General features: G+C 35.4%; 1 protein-coding gene across 2 annotated transcripts in view; it reads left to right on the top strand.

Moving 5' to 3' along the window:
- Nucleotides 1–27,967, top strand: part of LOC131419114 (Golgi-associated RAB2 interactor protein 4-like) — a 101,953-nt gene that overhangs the window by 21,746 nt on the left and 52,240 nt on the right. For both annotated transcript variants that reach the window (XR_009223145.1, XM_058563918.1), the window contains exon 2: nt 20,095–20,176. The gene's annotated coding sequence lies outside the window, so the exon portion shown is untranslated. The remainder of the gene's footprint in view (nt 1–20,094; nt 20,177–27,967) is intronic.

Below are 27,967 nucleotides of genomic sequence, written 5' to 3'. Positions count from 1 at the left end.
TTTAGATATTTGGGGTCTTTTGTTGCTCCATATGAATTTTAGGATTCTTTGTTCTGTTTCTCTGAAGAATGTCATTAGGATTCTGATTGGGATTGCATTAAATCTGTAGATTGCTTTATGTATTATGGAAATTTTAACTATGTTTATTCTTCCAACCCATGTGCATGGAATATCATTTCATTTCTTTATGTCATCATTGACTTCTTTCAATAATGTCTTATAGTTGTCATTATATAGGTTTTTCACCTCCTTAGTTAGATTTATTCCTGGATATTTTCTTCTTTTAGTTGTGATTGTAAATGGGATTGTATTCTTGAGTTCTCTTCCTGTTAGTTTGTGATTAGAGTATAGAAATGCAGCTGATTTTTGTAAGTTGATTTTGTACCCTGCTACTTTGCTGAAGTTGTTGATCATTTCTAATAGTTTTCTGATGGATTCTTTAGGGTTTTCTTTATATAGAATCATGTTCTCAGCAAAGAGCAAGAATTTCACTTCTTTCTTTTCAATTTGGGTATCTTTTATTTCTTCTTCTTGCCTAATTGCTCTGGTCAAAACCCCCAGTACTATGTTGAATAGGAGTGGCAAGAGTGGGACCCCTGTCTTGTTCCTGTTCTCAGAGGGATGGCTTTTAGTTTTTCCCCATTGAGGAAGATGTTGGCTGTGGTTTTGTAACATATGGCCTTTGTTATTTTGAGGTGCTATCCTTCTATGCCCATTTTATTGAGAGTTTTTATCATGAATGGATGTTGGATCTTGTCAAATGCTTTCTTTGCCTCTATAGAGATGATTATATGATATTTATTCCTCATTTTGTTAATGTGGTGTATCACATTGATTGATTTGTGGAAGTTGAACCATCCCTGCATCTCTGGTTAAATCCCACTTGATCATGGTGTATGATCCTTGTAATGTATTGCTGTATTCGGTTTGCCAATATTTTGTTGAGGATTTTTGTTCATCAGCAATATTGGCCTGTAATTTTCCTTCTTTGTGTTGTCCTTGTCTGGCTTTGGGATCAGGGTGATGTTGGCCTCATAGAATGAGTTAAGAAGTGTTCTGTCTTCAATTTTTTCGAATAGTTTGAGAAAGATAGGTATTAAATCTTCTTTGAATGTTTAGTAGAATTCTCCAGAGAAGCCATCTGGTCTTGGACTTTTATTTTTTGGGAAGTTTTTGATTACTGTTTCAATCTCTTTACTTGTGATTGGTATATTCAGATTCTCTATTTCTTTTTGGTTCAGTTTTGGGAGGTTGTATGAGTCTAGAAATTTATCTATTTCTTCTAGATTGTCCAATTTATTGGCATATAGTTTTTCATGGTATTCTCTTATAATCCTGTGCATTTCTGTGGTAGCCATTGTAATTTCTCCTCTATTTTTTTAACTTTATTTATTTATTTATTTATTTATTTATTTATTTATTTATTTATTTATTTAATGAGGAAGATCAACCCTGAGCTAACATCCAGGCCAATCCTCCTCTTTTTGCTGAAGAAGACTGGGCCTGAGCTAACATCCATGCGGATCTTCCTCCACTTTATGTGGGACGCCACCACAGCCTGGCCTGACATGCAGTGCATTGGTGCGCACCCGGGATCCGAACCTCGGCAGCCAGCAGCAGAGCACGTGCACCCAACTGCTATGCCATGAGGCTGGGCCCCTCCTCTTTTGTTTATTTGAACCTTCTCTCTTTTTTTCTTAGTCCAGCTAAGGGTTTGTCAGTTTTTTTTTTTAATGTCCTCAAAGAACCAGCTCTTAGTTTCATTGATCCTTTCTACTGTTTTATTTTGTTTGTTTGTTTCTATTTCTTTTATTTCTGCTCTAATTTATCATTTCCCTCCTGCTGACTTTGGGATTTGTTTGTTCTTCTTTTCTTAGTTCTGTTAGATGTAGTTTAAGATTACTTAATGGAGATTTTTCTTGTTTGTTAAGGTGGGCCTGTATTGCTATGAATTTCCCTCTTAGAACCTCTTTGGCTGCATCCCATATGTGTTGGTATGGTGTATTTTCATTTTCAATTGTCTCCAGATATTTTTTTTCTTTTTTTGTGAGGAAGATCGGCCCTGAGCTAACATCTGCCAATGCTCCTCTTTTTGCTGAGGAAGACTGGCCCTGGGCTAACATCCATGCCCATCTTCCTCTACTTTATATGGGACGCTGCCACAGCATGGCTTGACAAGTGGTGCGTCAGTGTGTGCCAGGACACAAACCGGCGAACCCTGGGCCGCCGCAGCGGAGAACGTGTACTTAACTGCTTGCGCCACCGGGCTTGCCCCTCCAGATATTTTTTTATATCTCTTTTAATTTCTTCATTGATATTTTGGTTGTTCAGTAGCATGTTGTTTAGTCTCAACATGTTTGTCACTTTCCCAGCTTTTTTCTTGTAGTTGATTTGTAGTTTCATAGCATTATGGTCAGAAAAGATGCTTGATATGATTTCAATCTTCTTAAATTTATTGACGCTTGCCTTGTTTACCAACATATGGTCTATCCTTGAGAATGTTCCACGTGCACTTGAGACGAATGTGTATTCTGCTGTTTTTGGATGGAATGTTCTATATATATGTATTAAGTACATCTGGTCTGTGTTTTCATTTAATTCCACCATTTCCTTGTTGACTTTCTGTGTGGATGATCTATCCATTGATGTGAATGTGGTGTTGAGGTCCCCTACTATTATGGTGTTGCTGTTAATTTCTCCTTTTAGGTCTGTTAATAGTTGCTTTTTGTACTTTGGTGCTCCTGTGTTAGGAGCATATATATTCATGCGTTATGGCCTCTTGGTGGAGTGTCCCTTTTATCATTATATACTGCCCCTATTTTTCTCTCATTGCCTTTTTTTATCTTGAAGTCTACTTTTTCTGACATAAATATGGCAATGTGTGCTTTCTTTTGTTTGCCATTAGCTTGGAGTATCATCTTCCATCCCTTCATTCTGAGCCTGTGTTTGTCTTTAGAGCTGAGATGTATTTCCTGGAGGCAGCATATTGTTGGGTCTTGTTTTTTAATCCATCCAGCCACTTGGTGTCTTTTGATTGGTGACTTCAAGCCATTTACATTTAGAGTGATTAGTGATATATGAGGGCCTAATATTGCCATTGTGTCACTTGTTTTCTGGTTGTTCTGTATTTCCCTTTTTTCTCATCCTGTGTATTTCTGACTGCCAATTCAGTTTGGTGATTCTCTGTGATGGTATTCTCTTCATTTGTCATCTGTGTCTCTGTTCTGGTTTTTTGTTTAATGGTTACCATGAGGTATGTATAAAAGATCTCATAGATGTGATAGTTCATTTTATGATAGCCTCTTATCTTCTTGGCCTAAGCATGTTCCATCACTTTCCTCTTCCCTAAGTTGTTGTCACAAGTTATTCCATTTTGTGTTGTGAGTTTGTGATTAAAATGAAATAATTATAGTTATTTTTGATGCTTTCCTTCCCTTTACCTTTCATATTATACTTAAGTGTTTGCTAACCTGTTCTGTTAGAGAGCTACAATTTTCTGGTTTTGCATTTCTATTTATCCTCTTACTCAAGGCTTTGTAAACTCTTTATTTTTTTGGGGGGCGTATGAGAGCCTTCTTGATCATTTCTTGTGGGTGGGGCATATTGTGGTAATGTACTCTCTCAGCTTTTCTTTATCTGGGAAAGTTTTTCTTTCTCCATCATATCCGAAGGAGAGTTTTGCTGGATAGAGCATTCTTGGCTGAAGGTTTTTGTCTTTCATAGTTTTGAATATATAATTCCACTTTCTCCTAGCCTGTAAGGTTTCTGCTGAGAAATCCGCTGAAAGCCTGATAGGGGTGATAGGATTTACTTTGTAGCTTATTTTGTTCTGCATTGCTACTGTTAACACTTTTTCTTTGTCATTGATTTTTGCTAGTTTTACTAATATATGCCTTGGAAAAGGTCTTTTTATATTGATGTAAATAGGACTTTTGTTAGCTTCATTTACAGTAATTCCATTTCCTTCCCCAGGTCGGGAAGTTCACAGTTATTATTTCTTTGAACAAGCTTTCTGCTCCTTTTTCACTCTCTTCTCCCTGTGCAGTACCTAGAATGCTTATGTTGTATTTCCTAATTGAGTTGGATAATTCTCAGAGAATTTCTTCATTTCTATTTAGTCTTTGTTCTCTCTGCTCTTCCATCTGAAGCATTTGTATATTTCTGTTCTCTGAATTACTAATTCTGTCTTCCATAATATCAGCTCAGTTTTTGTATGATTCCACATTTGTCTGTATCTCATTCATTGTGTTCTTCATGTCTGACGTTTCTGATTAGCATTTTTTATAGTTTCAATTGAATTTGTGAAGAATTCCTTCTGTTCAGTAATTTTATTCCTGAGTTCATTGAACTGTCTTGCTGAGTTTTCTTGTAACTCATTGAGTTTGTTTATGATAACTATTTTGAATTCTCTGACATTTAGATTGCAAATTTCTATGCCTTCCAGATTGATTTCTGCCTACTTGTCATTTTTCTTCTGGTCTGCAGTGTTAATACGCTTCTTCATTGTATTTGATGGGGTGGACTTTTGCTGTCACATTGTTGTAGTATCTGGTCATAGATTCTTCCTGTCATCACCTGGCAGGGGCAGAAGCTGTGTTTTCTGAGCCTGCCATGACCCCTGGAAGTTGTGCCTGTTCATTGGAAGCTGTGCCAATGGGCCCTGTCTGCATTTGCATACACTGGCTATCTCTGGTTTACACACATAGGCACAGGTGCTGTGGTGGGGATCCCCTGCTCTAGCTGACTGGCCAAGCTGGTGCACTCGGCAGGAAGGGGGGATTAGCACTTTCCTTCACAAGCCAAACCCCATGTGCTCCCACTCTGCACTCACTGTATGCCTGCCTGGGCTTCTCACCTTGGTTGGGATGCCCCCGTAATTGCTTAGCCACCTTGGTTTGGAGCATTCCTGCAGGCTGGGAGGCAACTCTGAGAGTGAAAGCATCCCTGCCGAGGGCTGCATTTTCCCCCTTGCCCTCTCAGAGTTGCAAGCCAGCCACTGTGCAAGGTCTTGCACCCTAGAACCCTGCCACTAGTGAGGGAGAGGAGATCCACTTACCTCCTTCCACTGCCTCCCAGGGGTTCCACCACCCCAACCTTCAGATGTATGGCTGCATGAATCTCTTGTATGTCAATTGTGTTATTTGAATGTCCTCTGTTGGTTTATGAATGTCTAGTTCTTTTCATCTTAGGGGGGAGAGACTAAGGGAAGAGCTCACTCCACCATGATGCTAATGTCACTCTGCCTACAGTATCTTTTTGAAAACATGTTTACTGAAGAAAGAGAAACAAAAGAGAAAATAAACAAATGGGACTACATCATACTAAAAAGCTTCTGCACAACAAAGGAAACCATCAACTAAATGAAAATACAACTCAACCACTGGGAGAAAATATTTGCAAATCACATATCCAATAAGGTATTAATTTCCAAAATATATAAAGAACACATACAATGCAACAACAAAAATGAACAACTCAATCAAAAAATGGGCAAAGGATACGAACAGAGATTTTTCCAAAGAAGATATATAGATGGCCAACAGGCACATGAACAGATGTTCAACAATGAAAATCAAAACTACAATGAGATATCACCTCTCACCCATTATAATGGCTCTTAAAAAGATAAGAAGTAACAAATGTTGGAGTGGATGTGGAGAAAACAGAACCCTATACACTGCTGGTGGGAATGCCAACTGGTGCAGCCACTATGGAAAACATTATGGAAATTGTCAAAAAACTAAAAATAGAACTACAATGTGATCCAGCTATTCTACTTCTGGGTACTTGTCTCAAGAACATGGAAACACAAATTCAAGAAAATGTATGCACCCCTACGATCATTGCAGCATTATTCACAATAGCCAAGACTTAGAAGCAACCCACATGCCCATCCATGGATGAATGTATAGGATAATGTTGCATATATATACAATGGAATACTACTCAGCCATAAAAAGGATGAAATCATGCCATTTGCAACAACAAGTGGACCTTGAGGGTATTATGCTAAAGAAATAAGTGAGACAGAGAAGGACAAATGCCATATGATTTCACTCATATGTGGAAGATAAACAGACACATAGATAAGGAGAAAAGATTGGTAGTTACCAGAGGAGAAGGAGATGGGGGTAGGGCAAAAGTGGTAAAGGAGCACATATGTATGGTAATGGATGGAAACTAGACTTTTGGTGGTGAAAATGATGCAGTCTATACAAAAACTGAAATATAATGATGTACACCTAAAATTTACACAATGTTATAAACAAATGTGACCTCAATTAGAAAACAAACATACAAAAAAAACTACAGGCCAATATAACTGACGAATATAGATGTAAAACTTACCAACAAAATACTAGCAAAAAAATTCAACAGAACACTAAAAGGATCATACACCATGATCAAGTGAAATTATTCCCTGGGATGAAAGGGTGGTTCAAAATATGCAAATCAAAAAAAAGTGATACATCAGATTATCAGAATAAAAAATATAAAACATATGATGGAGGAGATTGGAAGATGGTGGCATATGATGATTTCAAACTTGCTTAATTTCATAGAGACAACAAATCTACAACTCCTTTGGAAAAATTTCCTCTGTGACAGATCTGGAAATGGGATAAAAAGAACCTCCACAACAAGGGACAACACTGACAGGGGTAGAGGAGGCAGAAATACAGACCCACTGAGGAAAAAAACAACCCCTAAATACAGCACTTCACAGCTGGGAGTGATCTCAAATGTATGCAGCTTTCCCCAGAGGAATGGGAGGTCTGAGCTGTACATTAGGCATTCCAGCCCTTAGATTCAGTGCGACAGAGACATGTTGGCTCTCCTGGCTTTAAAACCAATGGGGAATCTGCCTGGGAAAGCTATAGAACTTCAGAGAAAGATAAACCTCTTAAAGGGCCATGCGCAGGTTCATCCAACTCGGAAACCAGCACAGAAACACCAGATAGAAAAGTGCATAATCTACTGATAAAAGAGAGTCACTTTCTAAGCTCAGAGCACATCTCAGAGAAGGAGGAAGTGGCTGGGCCCACCCTCAGGGACTGAGACACTGGAAGTAGCCTTATTGTAACCTAGTTCAGTCATGCTGACACAGTTGCTGGCAGTCACCATTGGATTACTTCCTCCAGCCTGTTATTGCAGGGGTCTGCCTCACCCACTACAGCACCTAAGGCAATTGAGCACAGCCAGGCAGCAGCCAACCTGCCCCAGGCACTGGCCCCACCAACCAGCAAGCCTGCAGTGAACTTTTGGGCCCATGTCAGTGGGGCATGTGGGCCTGCAGAAGACGTGTTTTGCTGGCCATCACAAACATCCACACAAGGGATATGCCCTTCCTTCCAACACCTGAAACATTGTGTGCTGCCACACCTGGGGCTGGCTCCACTCATGTGTGCTCTTGATGCAGCTGTGAAGGGCAGCATAGCCAGATTTTGCCAGAGGCCTGCCACACTGAAAAGAGAGCCAACTATAGCCATGTGCTGCAGGCAGCTGCACAAGAGGCCTGCAGCAATTTTGAGCCCCTGAGCCTAGCAACCATCCACACTGGGGGCTTGATTCACTTAACAGCAAAACAGCAGCAGTGGTGTGCTTTAGACTTCCCAGACAGCTGTTCTGGGGCTTGCCCCATCCAATAAAGTGACCATAGCAGTCACATGTGGCCAAGCCTTACAATCAGCTGGCCTGGGGTCTAGCCTAGCCTACCCCATGCCAGCATCAATAGCAAACCCACCACAACAGAAAGGCACATGCAGCCCACACAGGGGACACCTCTGGAGCATTTGGTATGAGTGATGAAAGGGGAGCATGTTGCTGGGCCACATAAAGCATCTCTTACATAAGGCCATATTTCCAAGATCAGGGGACATAATTGATTTACCTAATACATAGATATAAGCATAGAGAAGTAGGCAAAATGAAGAGACAAAATAACATGTTGCAAATAAGGGAACAGGACAAATCCTCAGAAAAAGAACTGTACAAAAGAGAGAGAAAATATCTACCTGATAAAGAGTAACAACTAATAGTCATAAGAATGCTCACTGATCTTGGGAAAAGAAAAGATGAACACAGTGAGAACTTCAACAAAAAACTGGAAAATATAAAAAAGAACCTCAGAAATGAAGAATGCAATATGGAAATGAAAAATTCACTCGAGAGAATCAATAGCAGAGTAGATGATACAGAAGAATGGATCAGTGAGCTGGACAATAGAGTAGAGGAAATCACCCAAGCTGAACAGAAAAAAAGAATTTAAAAGAATAAGGACAGTCTAAGGGACCTCTGGGAAAACATCAAGTATAGTAACATCTGTATTATAGGTGTCTCAGAAGGAGAAGAGAGAGACAAAGGGGAAGAGAACTTATTTGAAGAAATAGTAGATGAAAACTTCCCTAAAGTGGGGAAGGAAACAGACATCCAGGTACGGGAAGCACAGAGAGTACCAAACAAGATAAACCCAAAGAGGCCCACACCAAGACACTTTATAATTAAAATGTCAAAAATTAAAGAGAGAATCCTAATAGCTGCAAGAGAAAAGGAACAAGTTACATACAAAGGAAACCCCATAAGGCTATTAGCTGACTCCTCAGCAGAAATTTTAAAGGCTAGAAGCGAGTACAATGATATATTAAAAGTGCCAAAAGGAAAAAAACCTACAGCCAAGAAGATTCTACCTGGCAAGCTTGTCATTCAGAATGAGAGGAGAGATAAAGAGTTTTCCAGATAAGCAAAAACTAAAGGAGTTCATCACTACTAAACTGGCCTTAAAAGAAATGTTAAAGAGACTTATTTAAGTGGAAGGAAAAGGCCACAATAAGAATCAGAAAATTATCAAAGAAAAAATATCACTGGTAAAGGGAAATATACAGGAAAGGTGGTGGATCAACCTATAAACCCCTATAAAGCTAGGATGAAGGCCACAAACGTACTAAAATTATATATATGATAAGACGTTAAAAATACACAAAAATAAAATAGGTAAAATATGATATCAAAAACAAAACATGGAAGGGGGAGTAAAAGTGTAGGGATTTTAGTAGGAGGTGAAACTTAAGAGACCATCAACACTATAGATTGCTATTTAACTAGGTTATTATATATGAATCTCATGGTAACTACAAACCAAAAACCTATAATAAATACACAAAAAATAAAGAGAAAGTAACCCAAACATAAAATTAGAGAAAGTCATCAAATCACAAGGGAAGAGAGTAAGAGAAGAAGAAAGGAACAGAGAAGAACTACAAAAATATCCCCCCAAAAGTAACAAAACGGCATAAAGTACATACTTATCAATAGTTACTTGAAAAGTCAATGGACTAAATGCTGCAATCAAAAGACATAAGGTGGATAAAGGGATTAAAAAAAAAAACCAAGAACCATATATATGCTGCATAAAAGAGACACATTTCAGACCTAAAGACACTCACAGACTGAAAGTGAAGGAATGGATAAAGATACCCTATGCAAATGGCAATGAAAAGAAAGCTGGGGTAGCAATACTTATATCTGACAAAATAGACTTTAAAACAAAAACTGTAACAAGAGACAAAAAAGGGCACTACTTAATGATCAAGGAAACAATCCAACAAGAGAATATAACACTTGTCAATATTTATATATGCAACATAGGAACACCTAAATATATGAAGCAATTATTAACTGAGATGAAAGGAAAATTGATAGCAACACAATAATAGTATGGGACTTTACCACCCCACTTACATCAATGGATAGATCATCCAAACAGATCAATAAGAAAACATTGGTCTTAAATGACATATTAGACTGGATGGACTTAGTAGATATATACAGAACATTCCACTGCCCAATTGCTGAATACACATTCCTTTTGAATGCACATGGAACATTCTCTAGGATGGATCATATATTAGGCCACAAAACAAGTCTCAACAAATTTAAGAAGATTGAAATAATACCAAGCATCTTTTCTGACCATAACTGTAGGAAACTAGAGATCAACTATAAGTAGAAAACTGGAAATGCCACAAATCGTGAAGATTAAACTAAATGCTACTGAACAACTATGGGGTCAATAAAGAAATCAAAGGAGAATTTAAAAAATACCTGGAGACAAATGAAAATTAAAATATGACATACCAAAATTTATGGGATACAGCAAAAGTGGTTCTAAGGGGGAAGTTTTTAGCAATGCAGGCCTACCTCAAAAAACAAGAAAAATCTCAAACAATCTTACAATACACCTAAAGGAATTAGAAAAAGAAAAACAAAGCCCAAAATCAGTAAAAGGAAGGAAATAATAAATAAAGCAGAAATAAATGAGGTAGAGACTAAAAGACAATAGAAAAGATAAGTGAAACTAAGAGTTGGTTCTTTGAAAAGATAAACAAAATTGGCAAAACTTTCACTAGACTCACTAAGAAAAAAAGAGAGATGGCTCAATAAATAAAATCAGAAATCAAAGAGATATATGTATATATTATATATATTACAATAGACACCATGGAAATACGGAGAATTAGAAGAGAATACTGTGAAAAGCTATATGCCAACAAATTGGATAATCTAGAAGAAATGGATAAATTCTTAGAATTATACAACCTTCCAAAACTGAAACAAGAGAAATACAGAATCTGAATAGACTGATCTCTAGTAAGGAGATCAAAAAAGTAAGAAAAAAGTCCCAAAAAACAAAAGTCAAGGACCAGATGGTTTCCTCAGTGAATCCTACCAAACATTCAAAGAGGATTTACTACCTATTTTACTCAAACTCTTCCAAAATTGAAGAGGAGAGAAGGCTTCCTAACTCATTCTATGAGGCCAACATTACCTTGATACTGAAACCAGACAAGGACAACATAATAAAGAAAACTATAAGCCAATATCACTGATGAACATAGAGGCAAACATCCTCCACAAAATTTTAGCACATCAAATACAACAATACATTAAAAGGATCATACACCATGATCAAGTTGGATTCATCTCAGGGATGCAAGGGTGGTTCAACATTCACAAATTAATCAACATGATACACCACATTAACAAAATGAAGAATAAAAATCATATGATTATGTCAATAGATGTAGAGAAAGCATTTGACAAGATACAGCATCCGTTTACATTAAAAACTCTGAAGGAAATGGCTATAGAAGGAACATACGTCAACATAATAAAGACCATATATGATAAACTCACAGCTAATATCGTACTCAATGGTGAAAACCTGAAGGCTGTTCCTCTAAGAACAGAAACAAGGGTGCCCACTTTTGCCACTCTTACTTAACATAGTTTTGGAAGTCATAGCCTGAGTAATTAGGCAAGAAAAAGAAATAAAAGGTATCCAAATTGGAAAGGAAGAAGTGAAACTGTCATTATTTGCAGATAACATGATTTTATATACTGAAAACCCCAAAGAATTGACAAAAAAAGTATTAGAAATAATAAATGAATACAGTAAAGTTGCAGGGTACAAATTCAACATACAAAAATCAGTTGTATTTCTATCCACTAACCAGGAAATAGCAGAAAGAGAAATCAAGAATACAATCCCATTTACAATCACAACAAAATGAATAAAATACCTAAGAATAAATGTAACAAAAGAGGCGAAAGACCTATGCACTGAAAATTATAAAACATTGTTGAAAGAAATCGAAGAGGACACAAAGAAATGGAAAAATATTTAATGCTTATGGATTGGAAGAATAAGCATAGTTAAAATGTCCGTATTACCTAAAGCAATCTATGGATTAAATGCAATCTCTATCAAAGTCCTAATGAAATTTTTCTTGAAAATAGAAAAAAGTATTCTAAAATTTATCTAGAACAACACAAGACCCCAAATAGCCAAAACAATCCTGAGATAAAAGAACAATGCTGCTTGGGCCGGCCCCCTTGGCTTAGTGGTTAAGTGCGCGCACTCCGCGCTCCAGATTCAGATCCTGGGCACGCATCGCTTCTCCAGCCATGCTGAGGCTGCGTCCCACATACAGCAACTAGAAGGATGTGCAGCTATGACATACAACTATCTACTGGGGCTTTGGGGGAAAAAAAAAAGGAGGAGGATTGGCAATAGATGTTAGTTCAGAGCCGGTGTTCCTCAGGAAAAAGAGGAGGATTAGCATGGGTGTTAGCTCAGGGCTGATCTTCCTCACACACACACAAAAAACAATAAAAAAAAAAAAATAAAAGAACAATGCTGGAGGTATCAACTCCCTGAATTCAAAATATATTACAAAGTTTTATTAATCAAACTACATGGTACTTGCAGAAAAACAGACACACAGATCAACGGAACAGAATTGAGAGTCGAGAAATAAAACTACACATCTATGGACAGCTAATATTTGACAAAGGAAGCAAAAAAATACAATGGAGAAAAGAAAGTCTCTTCAACAAATGGTGTTGGAAAAACTGGACAGCCACATGCAAAACAATGAAAGTACACCATTATATTACACCATTCACAAAAATTAACTCAAAATGGATTAAAGACTTGAATGTAAGACCTGAAAGCATAAAACTCCTAGAAGAAAACATAGGCAAATATGCTCTTTGACATCAGTCTTAGTATATTTTTGAATACTGTGTCTCCTCAGGAAAGGGAAACAAAAAAAAAAATAAACAAATGGGACTACATCAGACTAAAAAGCTTCTGCAAGGCAAACAATCCATCAACAAAATGAAAAGACAACCCACCAACTGGGAGAAAATATTTGCAAATCATATATCCATCAAGGGGTTAAAAAAGACAACATCAAAAAATTAGCAGACGATATGAACAGACATTTTTCCAAAGAAGATATACGGATGGCCAATAGGTACATGAAAAGATGTTCAACATCACTAATTATTAGGGAAATGCAAATGAAAACTACAATGAGACATCACCTCACACCTGTCAGAATGGCTATAATAAACAAGACAAGAAATAACTGTTGGAGTGGATGTGGAGAAAAGGGAACCCTTATAAACTGCTAGTGGGAATGCAAACTGTTGCAGCCACTTAGGAAAATACTATGGAGATATCTCAAAAAATTTAAAATAGAAATACCATATGATCCATCTATTCCACTACTGGGTATTTACCCAAAGAACATGAAAACACTAATTTAAAAAGATATATGCACCCCTGTGTTCATTGCAACATTATTCAGAATAGCCAAGAATTGGAAGCAATCCAGTGCCCATCAATGGATGAATGGATAATGAAAATGTGGCATATATATACAAAGGAATACTACACAGCCACAAAAAGACAACATCGTGCCATTTGTGACAGCATTGGATATTATGCTAATTGAAATAAGTCATACAGAGAAAGACAAATACCATATGATTTCACTCATATGTGGATGATAAACAAACAAGCACATAGATAAGGAGAACAGATTGATGGTTACCAGAGGGGAAGTAGGTGGGGGGAAGGTGAAAGGGGTAAAGGAGCACATATGTATGGTGATGTATAAAAACTAGATGTATAATGATGTATAAAAACTTTTGGTGGTGAACACAATGCAGTATATACAGAAACTGAAATATAATAATGTATACCTGAAATTACACAGCGTTATAATCCAATATGACCTCAATAAAATAATTTTAAAAAAGATAAAAATCACATGTTCATGTCAATAGATGCAGAAAAACCTTTTGAAAAATACAAGACCCTTCATGATAAAAACCGTTAACAATTTGGGTATAGAAGGAACATACATCAACATAATAAAGACCGTATATAACAAATCCACAGCTAACATTATACTCAATGGAAAAAAATTGAAAGCATTTCCTCTAAGATCAGGAACAACACAAGGATGACCATTCTCATCACTAATATTCAATTTAGTACTGGAAGTCCTAGCATGAGCAATTAGGAAAAACAAATAAATAAATCCATCCTAATCATAAAAGAGAAAGTAAAATTGTTTCTATATCTTGATGATATGAACGATATCGAAAATACCAAAAAGTGGGTTAAAAATCTGTTGGAATTAATCAATGATTTCAGTAAAGTGGCAGGATACAAGTCAACATACAGAAATTAGTTGCATTCTTTTACACTAAGGATGAAGCATCTGAAAAAGAAATAAAGAAAACTGTCCCATTCACAATAGCACCGTAAACAATAAAATACTTAGGAATACATTTAACAAAGGAAGTGAAAGATCTGTACAATGAAAACTACAAGACTTTGCTGAAAGAAATCGAAGAAGACACAAACAAATGAAAAGACATCCTGAGTTCATGGATCAGAAGAATTAATATTGTTAAAATGGCCATACTACCCAAAGCCATCTACAGATGCAATGCAATGCCCATTAAAATATCAAAGATATTTTTTGCAGAAATAGAAGAAACAATCTGCAAATTTGTGTGGAACCACAAAAGATTGTGACTAGCCAAGGCAATCCTGAGAAAAAAGAGCAAATACGGAGGTATCATGCTTCCTGGTTTCAAACTATTCTACAAAGCCATTGTAATAAAAAGAATATGGTAGTGGCACAAAAACAGATACATAGACCAATGGAACAGAAAGGAGAGTCTAGAATTAAATCCTGGCGTATAGAGTCAACTAATATTCGAAAAGGGAGCCAGGAACACCCGGCAGGGAAAGGATAGTCTTTTCAACAAATGGTCCTGGGATAACTGGAGAAACACATGCAGTACAATAAAATCAGACCCCTATCTCACACCACTCACAAAAATTAACTTGAAATGGAACTAATATCATAAAACCTAATATTATAAAATTCCTAGAAGAAATTTAGGGAAGAAGCTCATTGATATTGGTGTTGGTAATGATTTTTTGGACTTGATGTCAAAAGACAACAAAAATAAAAATCAACAAATGGTACTACATCAAACTCAAAAGCTTCTGCTTAGGAAAAAAAACAACAAACTGGAAAGACAACCTGCATAATAGAAGAACATTTTTGCAAACCATATATTGTATAAGGGTTAATATCCAAAATATAGAAGGAACTCATACAACTTAACAACAACAACAACAACAAAACAGATTTAAAAATGGGCAGAAGAACTAAATAGGCATCTTTCAAAAGAGGACATCACAGTGGACAATAGGCACAGGAAAAGATACTCAATATTACTAATCATCAGGGAAATGCAAATCAAATCCACAGTGAGGATGGCTATCATCAAGAAGTCAAGAGACAACAGGTGCTGGCAAGGATGTGGTGAAAAGGGAACCCTTATACACTGTTGGTGAGAATGCAAATTGGCCCAACTACTGTGGAAAAGAATATGGCAGTTTCTTAAAAAATTAAAAATGGATCTACCATATGATCCAGAAGTTCTACTCTGGGTATATACCCAAAGGAAATGAAAACAGGATTTTGACACAATTTAAGCACTCTCATGTTTATTGCAGCATTATTCACAATAGCCAAGATATGGAAACAACCCAAATCCCCATCAATGGATGAATAGATAAAAAATGTGGTATATAAACACAATAGAATACTATTCAGCCGTGAGAAAGGAGGATATCCTGCAATTTGTGACAACATGGATGGACCTTGAGCACGTTATGCCAAGCGAGATAACTCAGACAGAGAAAGACAAGTACTGTTTGATATCATTTATATGGGAAATCTAAAAAAGTCAAACCTGTAAAAAACAAAGAGTAAAATGATAGTTACTAGGGGATGGGGGTAGAGAGTTAAGATTGATGGTGTTTGGGGGTACAAACTTGTAACGAGTAGCAAATAAGCCGTAGAGATCTAATGCACAGTATAATAAACATAGACAATAATATTGTACTATAGATACGTAATGAGACAAATATTTCTACAACAGCAATCATATTATATAATTATGTCAAAGTAACATGCTGTACACCTTAAATTTACACATGTTATATGTCAAATTTATTCAACAATAAAAAGAAAATTAGACTTTAACCTAAAATGGTAAAAAGTGACAAGGAAGGTCATATAACAACAAAGGAACAAACTCATAAAGAAGATATAAGAATTTTAAATATATATGCACTCACCATTGGAGCACCAATTGATATAAAGCCAATACTAACAGATATAAAAGGAGAAATAGACAACATTACAATAATACTAGGGGACTTCCATATCCCACTTTCAGCAATGGGTAGATCATCCAGACAGAAAATCAACAAGGAAACATTGGACTTGAACTATTCATTAGACTCAATGGATCTAGCAGACATATATAGAACATTTCATCCAAAAGCAACAGAATTCACATTATTCTCAAGTGCACACAGTACATTTTTCAGGTTAGATCATATAGTAGTCCACAAAAAATGTCTTAGCAAATTTAGTAGATTAAAATCATACCAACTATCTTTTCCAGCCATGATGGTGTGAAACTAGAAATTAACAACAATAGGAAGGCTGTAAAATTTACAAATATGTGGAAACTAAACAACACACTTCTGAACAACCATGGGTCAAAAAAGAAATAAAAAACTATCTCAAAACAAATGAAAATGGAAACAAAACACAGCAAAACCTATTGGATGCTGCAAAAGAAGTTCTTAGAGGAAAGTTTATAGCAATATATATATATATTAACATGTATATGTTAAGAAAACATATATATATATATGTTAGGAAAAAAGAGAAATCTCAAATAAACAACCTAACTTTACATTTTAGGGAACTAGAAAAAGAATAATAAAAAAAGCCCAAAGTTACAGAAAGAAGAAAATAAAGATCAGAGCAGAAATAAATGAAATAGAGATCAGAAAACAGAAAAGATTAACCAAACTAAAGCCGGATTTTAAAAAAGATAATAAAAATTGATAAACCTTTAACTACACTGATGAAGACAAAAAGAGAGAACACTCAAATAAATAAAATGAATAATGAGAGAGGAGACAACACAACTGATACCACAGAAATACACAGGCTCATAAGAGATTACTATGAACAACTATATGCCAAAAAATTGGAAAGCCAAGAAGAAATAAATTCCTAGAAACACACAAACTGTCAAGACTGAATCATGAAGAAATAGAAAATCTGAACAGATCAATAATAAGTAAAGAGATTGAATCAGTAATCAAAAACCTCCCAACACAGAAGATCCCAGGACCAGACCGCTTCACTAGTGAATGCTACCAAATATTTAAGGAAGAATTAACACCACCTAACTTAATTCCAAAAAATTGATGAGGGAATACTCTCAACCTCACTTTACAAGGCCAGCATTACCGTGATAAGAATGCCAGATAAGGACACTGCAAGAAAAGGAAACTATAGACCAATATCCCTAATGAATATATATGCAAAAATCCTCAACAAAATATTAGCAAACCAAATTCAACAATACACTAAAATGATCATACACGAGGCCAAGTGGGATTTATCTCTGGATGAAAGGATGGTTCAACATATGCAAGTCCAGAAATGTTATACACCACATGAAGAGAATGAAAGACAAAAATTATATGATCATCTCGATAGATGCAGAAAACCACTTGACAAACTACAACATCCTTTCATGATAAAAACCCTCACAAAATGGGGATAGAAGGATACTTGAACATAACAAAGGCCATATACAACAAACCCACATCTAATAACATACTCACTGTTGCAAGATCGAAAGTTTTTCTACTAAGGTCAGTAGCAAGATAAGGATGTCCACTGTCACAACTACTATTCAACATAGTACTGAAAGTCTTAGCTAGAGCATCAGGCAAGATGGAAATAAAAGGCATCCAAATCAGAAAAGAAGTAAAATTGTCATTATTTGCAAATAATATGTTTTATATATAGAAAATCCTAAAGACTCAGCCAAAAAACCGTTGGAACTAATCACAAATTCAGTAAAGTTGCAAGATATAAAATCAATATGCAGAAATTAGTTGTGTTTTGATACACTAACAATGAAACATCTGAAAAAGAAATAAAGACAATATCCCATTCACAATAAAATCCAAAACAAGAAAATAGTTTGGAATAAATTTAACCAAGGAAGTGAAAGATCTTCACAATAAATACTACAGGACTTTGATGAAAGAAATTGTAGAAGACATAAACAAATGGAAAGATATCTTGAGTTCTTGGATTGGAAGAATTAATATTGGCAAAATAACTGTACTACCCAACGCCATCTATAGAATCAATGCATTCGGTATCTCAATTCTAATGGCATTTTTCACACAAATAGAAAAAACAGTATTAAAATTTGTATGGAATGATGAAAGTCCCCAAATATCCAAAGCAACCTTGAGAAAGAAAAGCAGAGCTGAAGGCATCACACTTCCTGATTCCAAACTATGCTAGATATATATAACAAGTAAGCCTTATATATCATATATAATACATAACTTGCATATATATCATATATAATGAAATATTGTTATTCAGCCTTGAGAATAAAGAAAATCCTGCATTTGTGACAACATGAGGACATTATGCTAAGTGAGATGTCAGACACAGAAAGACAAATACTGTATGATATCACTTATATGTAGAATCTAAAAAAGCTGAACTTGAAGAAACAGAGAGTAGAATGGTGGTTATCAGGGGCTGGGGAATGGGGGAATTGATATGTTGGCCAAAGGGTATAAACTTGTAGTAAGAAAATGAATCAGTTCTGGAAATCTAATGCAAAGCATTTTGATTATAGTCAACAATACTGAATTATATACTTCCAAGTTGCTAAGAGTCTAGATCTTAGTTGTTCTCACCACAAAAAAAGAAATAATAAGTATATGACATGATGGAGGCATTAGCTAAAGCCACACTGGTAATCATATTGCAATATATAAATGTATAAAATCAACACATAGTATACCCTAAACTACACAATGTTATGTGTCAATCATATCTCAATAGAAAAAAACAAAAATTTATCCCATCACTACACAAAACAATTGTACTGCAAAACAAGAAAATCTCTTCCTTCCCATAAATCCAAGCAGAAACTGATTTGTTTTTTGTCAATATAAATGAGATTGCATTTTTAGAGTTTTATATAGATAAAATCATGAAGTCTTTTTTAATATATTCCTTCACTCAGCTTAATTATTTTATGATTCACCATGCTGTGTATTTCAATAATTTTCTTGCATTTTTTAAAGACTTTATTTTTTAGAGCAGTTTTAGTTTATGTTTAATGAAATTGCATATAGGTACAATCATTTCTATATACTCCCTGCCCCCACACATGCATAGCCTCCCATATTATCAACATTACTCACTAGAATGTTACATTTTTTCCTAAGGATGAACCTACATTGAGAAATTATAATCACTCAAAGTCCATAGTTTATCTTAGGGTTAATTCTTTAATGCTGTATATTCTATGAGTTTGGACAAATGTATAATGACACATACCCATCATTATAATACCATACGGAGAGTTTTCACTACTCTAAAAATCCTCCGTGATCTGCCTATTCATCTCCCTCCTACTCATTCCTAGCAACCATTGATCTTTTCTTTTTACTTTTTTTTTAATACTTTTATTTATTTATTTTTTTCCCCCAAAGCCCCAGTAGATAGTTGTATGTCATAGTTGCACATCCTTCTAGTTGCTGTATGTGGGACTTGGCCTCAGCATGGCCGGAGAAGCGGTGCGTCGGTGAGCGCCTGGGATCCAAACCCGGGCCGCCAGCAGCGGAGCGCGTGCACTTAACCGCTAAGCCACGGGGCCAGCCCTAATCTTTTCATTGTCTCGATAGCTTTGCCTTTTTGAGAATGTCATAGTGTAGAATCATTCAGTATGTAAGTATGTAGCCTTTTCAGTTTGGCTTCTTTTATTAGTAGTATGCATTTAAGGTTCCTCCATGTTTTTTTTATGCTTTGATAGCTCATTTTATTTTAGTGCTGAGTAGGATTCCATTGTTTGGATATTTATACACCCACCTACCAAAGGACATCTTGGTTTCATCAAAATTTTGTCAGTTTTGAGTAAGGCTGCTCTAAACACCCATGTGCAGATTTTTTTATTGACGTAAGTTTTAAACTTCTTTGGGTAAATACTAAGAAGTGCTATTGTTGGATCATATGGTAAGAGTATGTTTAGTTCTGTAAGAAACTGGCATATGTCTAAAGTGGCTATACCATTTTGTATTTTCGCCAGAAATCAATGAGAGTTCCTGTTGCTCCACGTCCTCACCAGTATTAGATGTCATAAGTGTTCTGGATTTTTGCCATTCTAATAGGTGGGTAGTGGTATTTCATTGTTTTAATTTGCATTTCCCTGATGACATGTGATATAGAGCATCTTTCCATATTTTTTGCCATCTGTATATCTTCTTTCATGAGGTGACTGTTAAAGTCTTTGGCCTAGTTTTTAACCAGGTTGATGATTTTCTTATTTTTGAGTTTTAAGGGTTCTTTGTATATATTTTTATTTTTTTATTGTGGTAACATTGGTTTATGACATCGTATAAATTTTAGGTGTACATCATTATACTTCTATTTATGCATAGATTACATCATGTTCTCATGTTCACCACCCAAATACTAATTACAATCCATCACCACACACATGTGCCTAGTCATCCCTTTTGCCCTCGTCCCTCCTCTCTTCCCCTCTGGTAACCACCAATCCAATCTCTGTCTTTATGTGTTTCTTTGTTGTTATTTTTAGCTACTACTTAATGAGTGAGATCATATGGTATTTGACCTTCTCCCCCTGACTTATTTCACTTAGCAAAATACCCTCAATGTCCATCCATGTTGTCACAAATGGCTGGATTTCATCGTTTCTTTTGGCTGAGTAGTATTCCATTGTGTATATATACCACATCTTCTTCATCCATTTGTCCCTTGATGGGCACTTAGGTTGCTTCCAAGTCTTGGCTATTGTGAATAACGCTGCAATGAACACAGTGCTGCATGTATCTTTACACATTGGTGTTTTCATGTTCTTTGGATAAGTACCCAGCAGTGGAATAGCTGGATCATATGGTAGTTCTATCCTTAATTTTTTGAGGAATCTCTATGCTGTTTTCCATAGTGGCTGTACCATTTTGCATTCCCTCCAGCAGTGTATGAGAGTACCCTTCTCTCCACATGCTCTCTAACACTTGTTGTTTCCTGTCTTGTTAATTATAGCCATTCTGACAGGCGTGAGGTGATAGCTCATTGTAGTTTTGATTTGCATTTCCCTGATAGTTAATGATGTTGAACATCTGTGCGTATTGGCCATCTGTATATCTTCTTTGGAGAAATGTCTGTTCAGGTCTTTTGCCCATTTTTTAATTGGGTTGCTAGTTTTTTTTGTTGGTGAGATGTATGAATTCTTTACATATTTTGGATATTAACCTCTTATGAGATATATGGTTTGCAAATATCTTCTCCCAATTGTTAGGTTGTCTTTTCATTTTGTTGATGGTTTCCTTTGCTGTGCAGAAGCTTTTTAGTTTGATGTAGTCCCATTTGTTTATTTTTTCTATTGTTTCTCTTGCCCAGTCAGACATGGTGCTTAAAAATATGTTGCTAAGACTGGTGTCGATGACAGTACTGCCTAGGTTTTCTTCTAGAGGTTTCATGGTTTTAGGTCTTACATTCAAGTCTTTAATCCATTTGGAGTTAATTTTTGTGTATGGTGTAAGATAATGGTGTACTTTCATTCTTTTGCATGTGGCTGTCCAGTTTTCCGAACACCATTTATTGAAGAGACTTTCCTTTCACCATTGTATGTTCTTGGCTCCTTTATTGAACATTAGCTGTCCATAGAAGTGTGGGTTTATTTCTGAGCTTTCAAGTCTGTTCCATTGATCTGTGTGTCTGTTTTTGTGCCAGTGCCATGCTGTTTTGGTTACTATAACTTTGTAGTATATTTTGAAATCAAAGAGTGTGATAGATCCATCTTTGTTCTTTTTTCTCAGGATTCCTTTAGCTATTCAGGGTCTTTTGTTATTCCATATAAATTTTAGGATCCTTTGTTCTATTTCTGTGAAAAATGTCATTGGAACTTTAATAGGGATTGCATTGAATCTGTAGATTGCTTTAAGAAATATGGACATTTTAACTATGTTAATTCTTCCAATCCAAGAGCACAGAATATCTTTCCATTTCTTTGTGTCTTCTTCAATTTCTTTCAACAATGTTTTATAATTTTCAGTGTACCAGTCCTTTATCTCTTTGGTTAAATTTATTCCTAGGTATTTTATTCTTTTTGTTGCAATTGTAAATGGGATTGTACTCTTAATTTCTCTTTTTTCTACTTCGTTGTTAATGTATAGAAACACAACTGATGGTTGCATGTTGCTTTTTGTATTCCACAACATTACTATATTCATTTATTATTTCTCAAAGTTTTTTGGTGGATTCTTTAGGGTTTTCTATACATAAAATCATGTCATCTGCAAATAGTAACAGTTTCACTTCTTCCTTTCCAATTTGGATCCCCTTTATTTCTTTTTCTTGCCTGATTGCTCTTGCCAGGACTTCCAATACTGTGTTCAATAAGAGTGGTGAAAGTGGGCATCCTTGTATGGTTCCTGTTCTTAGAGGAATAGTTTTCAGTTTTTCTCCATTGAGAATGTTGTTAACTGTGGGTTTGTCACATATAGCCTTTATTATGTTGAGGTACTTTCCTTCTATACCCATTTTATTCAGAGTTTTTATCATAAATGGATGCTGTAGCTTGTCAAATGCTTTCTCTGCATCTATTGAGATGATCATGTGATGTTTATTCTTCGTTTTGTTAATGTAGTGTATCACGTTGATTGATTTGTCGATGTTGAACCATCCCTGCATCCCTGGAATTAAATCTCGCTTGATCATGGTGTATAATCTTTTTAATGTGTTGTTTTATTTGATTTGTTAGTTTTTTGTTGAGGATTTTTGCATCAATTTTCATCAGTGATAAAGACATGTAATTTTATTTTTTTTGTGTTGTCCTTGTCTGGCTTTGGTATCAGGGTAATGTTGGCTTCATAGAATGAGTTAGGTAGCTTCCTCTCCACTTGAATTTTTTGGAAGAGTTTGAGGATAGGTATTAAGTCTTCCTTGAGTGTTTGGTAGAATTCACCCTCTAGGAAGCCGTCTGGTCCTCGGTTTTTTTGGGAGGAGGTTTTTTATTTCGTTTCAGTCTCCTTACTGGTGAATGGTCTATTCAAATTTCTATTTCTTCTTGATTCAGTTTTGGAAGTTTATATGATTCTAAGAATTTATCCATTTCTTCTAGATTATCCAATTCATTGGCATATAGCTTTTCATAGTATTCTCTTGTAATCTGTTGTATTTCTGAGGTGTCCATTGTAATTTCTCCTCTTTCATTTCTGATTTTATTTATTTGAGCCTTCTCTATTTTTTCTTGGGCCTAGCTAAAGGTTTGTCTATTTTGTTTATGTTATCAAAGAACCAGCTCTTCTTTTCACTGATTTTCTCTGCTTTTTTTTTTTTTTTTTTTTGGTCTCTATTTCATTTATTTCTGCTCTGATTTTTATTATTTCCTTTCTTCTACTGATTTTGGGCTTTGTTTGTTCTTCTTTTTCCAGTTCCTTTAGGTGCATTGTTAGATTGTTTATTTGAGACTTTTCTTGTTTGTTGAGGTAGGCGTGTATTGCTATAAACTTCCCTCTTAGAACTGCTTTTGCTGTATCCCATAAGTTTTGTCATGTCATATTTTCATTTTCATCTTGTTTGATTTTAAATGATAGATTGATTGTTCTCCGCATTATGCATTGCGTTTTCCTGGTGCTTTGTATTCTTGTTAATTTTTTATTGGATTCTAGATTTTATTGGCTGCTGAGTATTTTTATATTTCCATAAATCTTCTTGAGCTTTGTTATGGATGTAAGATGTAAGTTAAGGAGGTTTGCCAATAATTTGATAATTTTATAATTAATTAGAGAGGACTACAGCAGTGCTTACTCTGTGGCTAATTATACTCTACTGCTGAGGTCACAACTTCTTATAATAAAAATTTCCCATGGATTTGGATTTATTCTTTTAGCTTTAATTCACTTGTTTTCTATCTTTCAGGGATGACTGTCTGCTATATCTACATATCAGTATTATAAATTATTATTTTCATACATTTTGCCTGATTTTTTTCTTTTGGTGGTGTTGTTTCAGGCAAAAGTGTAAGCTTAGCCCTTGTCATTCCATCTTGGGTGGAAACTGAAGTAACTGTTAGTGTTTCAATGGGAAGTATAATGAATTTTTAAGCCATTTGGGAAGTACTAAGATCTTTACAACATTGGGTTTTCTTTTCATAAACATGATATTTCTTCCTATTTATTTAGATCTCCTCTTTTACCCTTCTACAGAGTTTCTTTTCAATAATTATTGTAGACACATTGAAAACTTATAATTAAATATTTTATACTCATATTTACTTTTGTAACTTTTATGCTGATATATAGAATTGCAATTTAATCTTGTGTTTTGGTTTTGTATCCTTCAAACTTACTCGTTTTCTTGTTAGTCTTAATAACTTGATAGAAAATTATAATATTTTAATATAAAAATTTTAAAGATCCTCAAATAAAAATCAGTTATTTTCTTTATTCTAATTACATCTCTGTCATGTTCATTTCTGGGACCTCTAGAACAGTTTTGAATATGTGGCAAAAATGAGCATATAAATTTTGTTCTAGATATAATGAAAATGATTTTAACATTTGATCATTAAAAATGACAGATGAGAAACTGATTGCTTTTTCATCATTTGAGATGATATTTTATTTTACTTGTAAATTTTAAGACAGTGAATTACAGTCTTATAATTTTTAAACATTAAAGCAACTTGTGTCTTCCACAAACCCAACTTGGTAGTTATGATTATTTACTGCAGCATTCAATTTCTAAATTTTGTTAAATATTTCCCTCAATTTTTGTGACTGTGATTACCCTTTAATATTATTTTTCTATAATATCCTTGCTGAGTTTTGATCACAAGGGCCTATTAGCCTAATATAATCACATGAAGAATCATTTGGGGTTATTTTTTTCCTATTCTCTGAAGAATTTTCTGTGAGATTATACAACATTGTTTTTTGTTTGTTTTTTCAGTGTTTGGTGGAACATTAAAGGAAATTAACTGAGCATCATTATTTATTTGTTGGAAATTTTAAACTACTTATTCAATGTGTGTGTTTGTGTGTGTGTGTGTACAGGTTACAATAGATACTGTTGAAGCATTCCACATATCCTCTATGTCTTTGCATATCAGTGCATATAAGCTCACCTTCACACAAATATCTGCTTTTCTTGCCTGAGTGTTTCTACTCCCTCTTGAGCTCAGCTTAGTACCAGACCAGGGGTACCAAAGATGTAATGTATTGTATGCCCAGCACTCCAACAATGACTCTGACAGGATTTGGTGTATGCATACCCCAACTACCTTGCCCTTCTAATGGGATAACTCTGACGTGCAATTCTTTATAGCTGCTCTGAAAATTCTCTGATGATTTAGTTCCAGTAGCCAAAAGTGGTAGCTTGTTTGATAACCCTTTTTTCTCTCATTTTGTTTATTTTATTTTTAAAAATTATTGCACATATTTAATGGATACGTTTTGATGAGCTTTGACATATTCATACACTCATGATACTATCACTACAATCAAACTAATAAACATATCCATCTCAGCCCCCTATCTCCTGAAAACCACCATTCTATTCTCTGCTTCTATGAATTTGACTATTTTAGATACCTTGTATAAGTAGAATTATGCAGTATTTGTCCTTCTATGACTGACTTATACTTACTATAATGTCCTTCAGGCCCATCCGTACTGTCACTAATGGTAGGATTGTCTTCATTTTTAAGGCTGAATAATATTCCTTTGTATGTATATACCATATTTTCTTTATCTAATCACCCATTAATTGATATTGGGGTCATTCCCATATCTTCACTATTGTGAATTACACAGGCATACCTTGGAGATATTGCGAGTTCCATTTTAGACCACTGCAATAAAGTGAATATCACAAAAAGCAAGTCACACTAATTGTTGGTCTCCCAGTGCACATAAATGTTATTTTTACACTACACTGTTGCCTATTAACTGTGCAATAGCATTTTGTCTTAAAAAAAATGCCATACCTTAGTTAAAAAATACTTTGTTGCTAAAAAATGCTAACCATTATGTGAGGCTTCAGCAAGTTATAAGCTTTTTGCTGGTAGAGGGTTTGCCTCAATGTTGATGACTGCTGAATGATCAGAGTGGTGGTTGCTGAAGGCTGAGGTAGCTGTGGCAATTTCTTAAAATAAGACAACAATAATGTTTGCTGCCTTGATTGACTCTTCCATTCAAGAGCAATTTCTCTGTAGCATGCAATGCTGTTTAATAGCATTTTACCCCCAAAAGAACCTCTTTCAAAATTGGAGTCAATCCTCTCAAACTTTATCAGTGCTTTACCAACTAAGTTTATGTAATATTCTAAATCCTTTGTTGTCATTTCAGCAGTCATCACAGAGTCTTCATCAGGATTAGTTCTATCTCAAGAAACCACTTTCTTTCCTCATCCTTAAGAAGCAACTCCTCATCTATTAAAATTTTATGAGATTGAAGCAATTCAGTCACATCTTCAGGCTCCACTTCTAATTCTAGTTGTCTTGATATTTCCACCACATCTGCAGTTACTTTCTCCACTAACGTCTTAAACCCTTCCAAGTCATCCACAAGGGTTGGAACCAACTTCTTCCAAACTCCTGTTAATGTTGATATGTTTACTTCTTCCTATGAATCATAAATGTTTTTAATGGCATCTAGAATGATGAATCCTTTCCATAAGGTTCTCAATTTACTTTGCCCAGATCCATCACAGGAGTCACTATCTATGGCAGCTATAGCCTTACAAAATGTATTTCTTAAATCATAAGACTTGAACATTGAAATTACTCCTTGATTCCATGGGCTGAAGGATGGATGTTGTGTTAGCAGGCATGAAAACATCACTAATCTCGTTGTATATCTCCATCAGAACTCTTAGGTGACCAAGTGCTTTGTTAAGGTGCAGTAATATTTTGAAAAGAATCTCTTTTTTTTTTGAGCAGTAGGTGGTGTTTTTAACAGTGGGCTTAAAGTGTTCAGTAACTTATGCTGTAAGCAGAAGTGCTGTCATCTAGGCTTTGTTGTTTTATTTATAGAGCACAGACAGAGTAGATTTAGCATAATTCTTAAGGGCCCTGGGATTTTCAGAATGGTAAATGAGCATTGGTTTCAACTTAAAGTTAACAGCTGCATTAGCCCCTAACAAGAATGTCAGCCCATCCTTTGAAGCTAGACATTGACTTCTCCTCTTTAGCTATGAAAGTCCTAGATGGCATCTTCTTCCAGTATAAGGCTGTTTCATCTACATTAAAAATCTGTTGTTTAGTGTAGCCACCTTCATTAATTATGTTAGCTATATCTTCTTGAGAACTTGCTGCAGCTTCTATACCAGCACTTGCTGCTTCCCTTTGCACTTTTATGTTATGGAATGACTTTTTCTTTAAACGTCATGAACCAACCTCTGCTAGTTTTAAACTTTTCTTCTGCAATTTCTTCACCTCTCTCCACCTTCATAGAATTGAAGAGAGTTAGGGCCTTGCTCTGGATTAGGCTTTGGCTTGAGGGAATGTTGTGGATGCTTTGATCTTCTATCTAGACCTTTAAAACATTCTCCATATCAGCAATAAGGCTGTTTTGATTTCTTAAATCATCCATGTGTTCACTGGAGCAGCATTTTTAATTCCCTTCAAGAACTTCGCCTTTGCATTCACAACTTGGTTAACCAGTGCAAAAGGCTTAGCTTTTGACCTATCTCAGCTTTCAACATGCCTTCCTCACTAAGCATAATCATTTCTAGCTTTTGATTTAAAGGGAGAGATGTGTGAATCTTCCTCTCACTTGAAGAATTAAGAGGCCATTGTAGAGTTACTAACTGGCCTAATTTTAATATTGTTGTGTCTCAGGAAATAGGTAGGCCCAAGGAGAGGGAGAGAGATGGGGAAAAAGCTGGTCAGTAGAGAAGTCAGAACACACACATTTATTGGTTACGTTTGC

The sequence above is a fragment of the Diceros bicornis genome, chromosome 20 (genome assembly GCF_020826845.1).
Source record: "Diceros bicornis minor isolate mBicDic1 chromosome 20, mDicBic1.mat.cur, whole genome shotgun sequence".
Classification (NCBI taxonomy): domain Eukaryota; kingdom Metazoa; phylum Chordata; class Mammalia; order Perissodactyla; family Rhinocerotidae; genus Diceros; species Diceros bicornis.
Note: the sequence above shows the minus strand (reverse complement) of the source record. Positions and strands in the feature narration are given on the sequence as shown.